The sequence below is a fragment of the Henckelia pumila genome, chromosome 2, assembly GCF_033568475.1.
Source record: "Henckelia pumila isolate YLH828 chromosome 2, ASM3356847v2, whole genome shotgun sequence".
Lineage (NCBI taxonomy): Eukaryota > Viridiplantae > Streptophyta > Magnoliopsida > Lamiales > Gesneriaceae > Henckelia > Henckelia pumila.
This window is the reverse complement of record NC_133121.1, coordinates 186,300,613-186,307,960: the sequence shown is the minus strand read 5'-3', so window position 1 is coordinate 186,307,960 and position 7,348 is coordinate 186,300,613. Positions and strand designations below refer to the sequence as shown.

The 7,348-nt window shown below is 34.1% G+C and overlaps 1 long non-coding RNA gene and 1 pseudogene across 2 annotated transcripts; one reads left to right on the top strand and one right to left on the bottom strand.

Moving 5' to 3' along the window:
• Window positions 1-248: 248 nt before the first annotated feature.
• On the bottom strand, window positions 249-1,622 carry LOC140879181 (uncharacterized; annotated as a pseudogene).
• Window positions 1,623-5,288: 3,666 nt separating this feature from the next.
• On the top strand, window positions 5,289-6,046 carry LOC140885540 (uncharacterized). Of its 2 annotated transcripts, none has more exons than XR_012150992.1 (3): window positions 5,289-5,419; window positions 5,506-5,579; window positions 5,682-6,046. It is a non-coding gene; the product is annotated as an uncharacterized lncRNA (long non-coding RNA). The 2 variants fall into 2 exon arrangements; XR_012150990.1 differs by having other exon boundaries at window positions 5,675-6,046.
• Window positions 6,047-7,348: the final 1,302 nt, after the last annotated feature.

Genomic DNA, 7,348 nt, shown 5'->3' with positions numbered 1-7,348 from the left:
TCTTTTGTTCTTGCCACGACCTCTCATGTCCTGATTTTGAGTGTCTATTATTTATAATAATTAAGAATGATAGCAAATGGTAACAAGATAAATATTTACAATTCACTAAACATTATGAAACTATAAATATAAAAACTAATGACATAAAAATAAATAAATCAACACCAATAACAAAAATTAATGTGATTCAATAGATAATTCAACACCACTAAATGCACTCTATTATTTTTGCTTTAGAACACATCAAATCATATAGGATTTTTTTGAGCAGTCCAAGTGTTGAACATATTAACGACAAGATTATTTCTAAAAGTAGTCCATTCGTTAGAAGGCTCAATCACATTAACAAGTTCTTCATCTATATCCACTTCAAAACTGTTTAGGTGTTCTCTTCCTTTGTCTTCATCCTGATAACCACTCATTTTTTTTCTTATAAAATTATGAAGTAAGCAACATGCCATGATGATGCGATTTTGAATTTTGATTGGATAGTAATGACTTCTAAGGATTCCCCAACGATTCTTCAACAAGCCAAACAATCTTTCTGTTACATTTCTTGCAGAAGAATGCTTCATATTAAATAATTCTTTGGCACTGGTAGGTTGGTGTCTCTCACTCCAATCATTCAGATGATATCTTTTGCCTCAAAATGGTGCAAGAAATATATCACAGTTGGTATATCCAACATCCTCAAGATAATAATAACCTTAAAAATTATACAATAGTTCATGAGTTTTTTGTTGCTTCATGTATTAAGTTATGTTTTCTAGTGAAGTTCTTCATTTAATCTTACAACAAGGAATTACCAAACCATTTCTTCTATATATATAGCATCCCTTAGAACTCTATCATCAGCAGCTGATCCTTCCCATTCGGTCAATACATAGATAAATTGCATATCTTGGGAGCACACTCCTAATACGTTAGTAGCAATTTCATTCTTATGCATTTGATATTTAGTTTATCCTCTGAAGATACACGAACCTTGATATGGATACCATCTAGAGCCCCTAAACACCCCTATGATCATAAAACTAATATAAGCTTATTATAATATATAAAATAACTTGGATATAAATTAAAAATCATACCTTAAACCATTTCCATCTCTCATCCATTGAGTCATCGGCTATTGCCTCATGTTTTTTAAGTAATTCTCCTTGAAGACTAATAATGACATTTATCATTTTTTGAAATATCTACTAATTGTCTCCCCAACGTTCAAAATTGGCGTTTATAAATCTTTAATTTACGTGATGAGCCAAAATATGAAATTTTATTAAAACTTGTTCATCCACTAACATATTCTTGGTCGACGACAATATTCTAATGGCTTCAAGTCTAGAGCATAAATGCAGGAAAGCCGACCTATTCATTCTAGTTATATTGATGCATACATCATCACTGGCATAAATAATTTTTTCAATATACTTTCTCCTCTTATAAAAATCATGTTGATACACTGAGCTTATTTTAATAGAGTTATTATGATTTTCTATAAATTTAAGAGCAAAGATCCAAAACCAATTTACTAGTTGCATAATGCTCAACCAAAAAGTTAACATTATTATGTATTTCTTTTTCCTCGCCAGTTTGGTTGTTGCTAAACTTAATCTTGTCATAGCTGCAAATTATTATAATTAACATGTATTAGCTTGTTTATTCCCAGTAATTTCAACAGTAATTAACAAGAAATATTTTATAAGGTCAACACAATTTAGCAATGATATGTATAGTTTTTTACGTCAAAAATAGTACTCAAATCCTGACCGTCACATTCTCATGTCATTTGAACATCTAATCTATTTTTTTTAAAAAAAAATTGACTAAGAAACAAGAAGAAACCGACAAGAACACAATTGCTATAAAAAAAATATGAAAATGGAGAAAACCATAGAAATGCCACACCACAACATCATTTAATATTAATCTTTCACATACATTGGCAACATAAAATTTCATATTGCTGAATACAATATTTTTTGGGCTTAATTGGTGAGGTTACCTCTGAGGAACGAGAAGGAGACGAGTGTAAATAAAAATTGAGTGAGTAGAAGAATCTGACGTGAATAATGAACAGAGAAGAAGATAATTTACGCTAAAAGAGAAGAGTCACGCATGAAATGAAAGGAGTGAGTTTTATTTCCCATCGTGAGATTAATTGGTGAGGTTAATTAAGAATAATATTGTCACATAAAAATAAATGAAAAGTAGAGGAAGGAATGGAATGGTGATTCCCAACTAGTAGGAAAGGAATCACTATTTCCATGGAATTGGGAATGAGCATTCTCATTCCTATTCCCATGGGCATACCAAACACAAAAACTGGAATGGGCTTAGGAATGCCCATTCCATTCATACCCCATTACTGCATACCAATCATGTCCTTAGTAGCTATTGAGAGTAGATATTAGTTTAGTTAAGACTTTTAGATAAGTATTGGTGATATGGTATTATCTTGTCTTGTAGGCTAGGATTGTATACATTTGTTCTGCTAGACCAGTAGTTGAGGTACGTAAGTACTGACTGAGATAGCCAGCGAATATGCATGTTTATGTGTTGAATTACTATCTGACATGAAATGCATGATATTATTGTTCATGACTTATATGCGGCATTATCATATTACGTTGAACCTGTATATTCTTTCCAAGATAACCTGTTGTTCTTGAGCCGCTCAACCCTATGGTTTCTTTATACGATCGAGTAACGTGTGAATACCACTGTATCGACGGAGCAGCGTGTGAGGTTTTACTCAGGACAAGTGATATTCCATGATCGAAGTTCAGTGTGTGTGGCACCCACTGTATCTTTGGAGCAGCATGCGCATACTAGTGGCGCCTGTGTTCTGAGCATGATGTTCCAGATCTTGATCCCAGTGTACCAGAGCATTCATTATTTCATGTCGCATGTATTATATAAGCTTTTGTACTCGTACTTTTCGTTCTGGGTGTTAGCACTCACGTCCTTGTTTTAATCTCGGACATCCCGTTCGATGAGACAGGTTTGCAGGTGTATCTTGAGTTAGATCAGCGGTTGATCAGTGACCAAGGCTTGGATTTTTAAGGCCACCAGAGGTTTAGACACTACAACAAATATGCTAATTAACCACACTAAAAAGACAACGGTTTTAGACACAAACTGTTGTCTTTTTACATTTAACAACGGTTTTTACGAAAACCGTTGTTGTTGGCCCTTTTTAATGAAAAACAACAACGGTTTTTAAAAAATCGTTGTCTTATATATGTCAAAGACAACGATTTTTTTAAAACTGTTGTCTATGAGCGGGTTTTTTATGTCCTACGACAACGGTTTTAATTAACCGTTATCTATGAGCGGGTTTTTATGGTCTACGACAATGGTTTTAATTAACCATTGTCGTTTTCTATTGTTTTATGTTGTTTAAGACAACACTTTTCTTAAACCGTTGTCTTTGCTTTTCTTTTTTTTAAAAAAAAAAAATTACATATATATATATATACATATATAACGCTCAAAATTAAAGAATGAAAAATAGAAAGTGATGGGAACCCAAGCCCTAGCCTAACCCGTCACCCTATTCGCCGATCAAACTCCGGAACAGGTCATCTCTTTCTTTTTCTTCTTTGTTTGGTGCTCATGATTGCCAGAGTCTTCACGTTTTTTAGAGATGAACCCTAGTTCTCCATTCTCTTTGAATGGCCATTTGGGAGTGAGTTGTCGTGGTTTCGAGATCGCTATATTTCACTGTGGGTTTTGTGTTTTTGAATCCTAGGATGATTTTGCATCGTTTTGTTACTGGATTTTGAATCATTTAGCTCTGGGTTTTTTGATCGCGTTGTTCTTCATCTGCGGAGGAAACTCTTTATGCGATTTGATATTTTCTCTTCTTTGGCTGATCTGGTGGGTCTGGAGCTTGTGGGTGTGGTGTTTTGTTGATTTCCTCTTGTTGTAGTGGCTGGGCTGCCAGCGAGATAGAGAAATTTGAGGGGTGCTTACTTCTGCCCCTCACCTATTTGTGCAATTGCTTCAGTGGCTCAATGCTTGCACGTTCACTAATTTGTAACAGGTATTTGGCTATCTCTGATTATTTTGTATCGTATATTGGTGCTTGAGAACGCGGTCATTGCCGTGGGAGCCCTTTCTATCTTGTTAGTTTCATTCTGATAACAGCAAGATGCTATTTCTTGGCTTGGGATAATTAGTGGGGCAGATTCTTCATGGTACGTATATATATATATATATATATATATATATATATATATATATATATATATATATATATATATATATATATATGACTTGTTTGGTTAGCAATGCATTCAAATCCATAACTTACTAGTCTGAGGTGAAGGAGACATGCCGTCTTCCCACAAATAAGAAGGTATCATTTCATCATAAGAAACGTGTTCATTGATAGGACCTCTAAGTTTTAGAACAATATTGTTACTTTTAATACACGATATCCCACAAGACAACCGATCCATGAAGTATTTCTTGTCTTTCTTCATCTCCCTACTAATGTTATATATATATATATATATATATATATATATATATATATATATATATATAATTATTAATTACATGATCACTAGCTAGCTACCTGTCGAGAATAATCCATGTTGCCCCCAACTTCTTTATGGCCCGTATAGCAGCCACATTCCGTGATGGTCCAGCTTTCACCTCTACACTCACTTTAACTTGAAATTTAATTTGAGCTGTATTTTTCTTTCATTTTTCAAAATAATTTCTGTTTATATATGTATGTATATATATATATATATATATATATATGATCAGTTAGTTAGTTAATAACCCGCTTGTCTAATTCATATAGTTTCTGAAGTTGCACAATCACATATCTCTTTCGATATTCATCTTTTTTCCTTCTAAGCTCGGTGATTTTTCGGGTTGATCCTGATACCAGCTTGTTGGGATCATCGTCTTTACCCTTGTATCCCACTTCATGAGAACTTCCGATGAATTATATATATATATATATATATATATATATATATATATATATATATCACACTATCCTCCATTCCCTACATCATATTAGTATCAGTAGTCCACGTATAACGACTGACTACTTAGTCGGCCTACAAAAAAGCACAGATCACTTCGTCTACTTTGTGTGCCTCAGCCCTCATCTTTGCTTGCATAATAATTTCGTGATACCAGCTATTGGGAAGTGTGACTGAATTAATAGATAAGAACCAAATACTTTAAGATAAAAGTAGTTGAATTGTTTATAGAGAACTTCTTTAGTTAGGGCCAACCTTCGCATGGATTATCATTGGGCTGTTTTTGGACCTTGATGCTCCTAACATAAGTGTTTATTTTCTAACAAGATTCGATATCAACTGTCTAATCCGAATTCTTGTTTCTGTCTTTTGTTGATGAGCTGACCGTTCAGATGATTTGCCTCTATGGAGTAAGATTTCTGTAGGCTTTGTGCTCAACAAATTGTTTTCTGAACCATGCCAATCCAATATTTCATCAACAATTATTTTCTTGCAGGATATGTCTTCAATTCCAAAAAAAAAAGTGATATCCATCAAATGCTCTTCACGTACAAGATCATAATTGTGAAAGTACAACAAAAATTAATCAAGTCTCTAGCTGCTTAAAATTTGTCTTGATCATTTGTAAATTTTTTAGTGCTTCTCTAACCCTTTTTTTTATCAAGTCTCTAGCTGCTTAAAAATCAAGTCTCTAGCTGGCGATGGATCTTCTGTTCTTCTGCGCTCTGTCCATTGGACGCGGCGACTCGCCGTGTCTGTACATGGACAGTGGTATGGCGGTTTTCGTGATGTTGCTGCGTACCCACATCGAAAATTCATAAAGTATCAAATTTCTTCCAATCGAATTCGTCGGATCAGTCCACAGCCACATCTCTCTTCCTCTCTACGCAAAAATTTCACCATTTTTCTATTTCTTTTTTGCCCTAAATTACAGATAGCAGATCGGGGATTTCCAGCGTCGATTTGCTGAAATGGCTCCGAAACGGATTTGGTAGGAGCTCAAGGATCTTCAGAAAGATCCACCCACTTCATGCAGCGCTGGTACTCTTTCTTATAATTTTTTTGTTTCAATTTCTTGTTTCTTTCTTGGTTTGATGTGATTCTAGGGCGCTTGGCCGGAAAAAAAAAGGCGTTTTGCGTCTTTCTTAGTGACCATGATGCATTAATATCTTGTTCTGAAAACAAAGCCGAATATATACTCCCAACACCTTTCTGAGAAATACAGTTTCAGAAATAGTTGTCTTCAAGAAAAATAGCCCCTATTTTCTGGAGGGAATTCTCTATTTGATCAAGGATGGAATTGTGACTAAGCTGGTAAAAATAGGTAAGTTTCGATCATTGTACTGTTACAAGTGGATGGGAGTTAAATCAGTCTAGTCCTCTTTGAGGACCTCGTGTTCGATTTTAGCTTATACATTTCATGATTTCTGTTTTTGCTTCTGATCTTGTATGGTCAGAATCATCAGTCTGCAAAGGTATACAATGGTTCCTGCATATGTAATTTATAAGTTGATTTTTATATTCCTGCATGTGGCATCCCTAAGAAGTTTCTTTTATTTTCAATGATTTTTCAGGTTTTAGCAAGTTATTCTCATGAAATGTTGACCTTTTTATTAGATATCGTGCTTATGTGCAATGATGCATGAATTATTGTTGTCAACTTGTCTGTTCAATTTATTGTGAAATACAAACTAAACTCACTGAGACCTTTTATTGGTATGCAAATGAACTATGTTTTAAATGGGAATTGGGTATAAATTCAGGAGATATTTTAGGCTCATACTTATTCTTGACTTTGAGAGATTTATGTAAATTTTTTTGTATGAATTTATTTGGAACTGTTTGAGATTGTGATCACAATTTAGTGTGATGAAACAGAGCTCAAACGAAGGTAGCATATATAGCTTCATGGGAGAACACCAAGAAGGAATCTTTTGACGCCCAATTAAGAAAGCTTGAGGTAAAAACATTCAACTTCGATTTTCTTGTTTGCATATATCTTCAAATTTGCGTGTGTTCTAATGTAAATATTTTGGCCATAAAACTATTCATGACCATCACTTTTGGTTTACATGAAATCCTGAACAAAGTTTGAAAGTTATAAATATAAAATTTTGAGTCAGGCTTGTAATATGCAGAAAGTGTGATAAACAAGGTGACACTAATACACAAGCAGACAAAAGAGAAGAGAGACATGGTTGAAGCTACATGTAAAGATGAGATATTCAAGGCAACGAAGGCGGCTAATATATGCATACCGTGCAACCAAGCAGATTCCTAAGAAATCTTTTCGATGCTTTTAAGGTGAAGTGTCTTGTGTTTAGCAAAGAATGAACTGC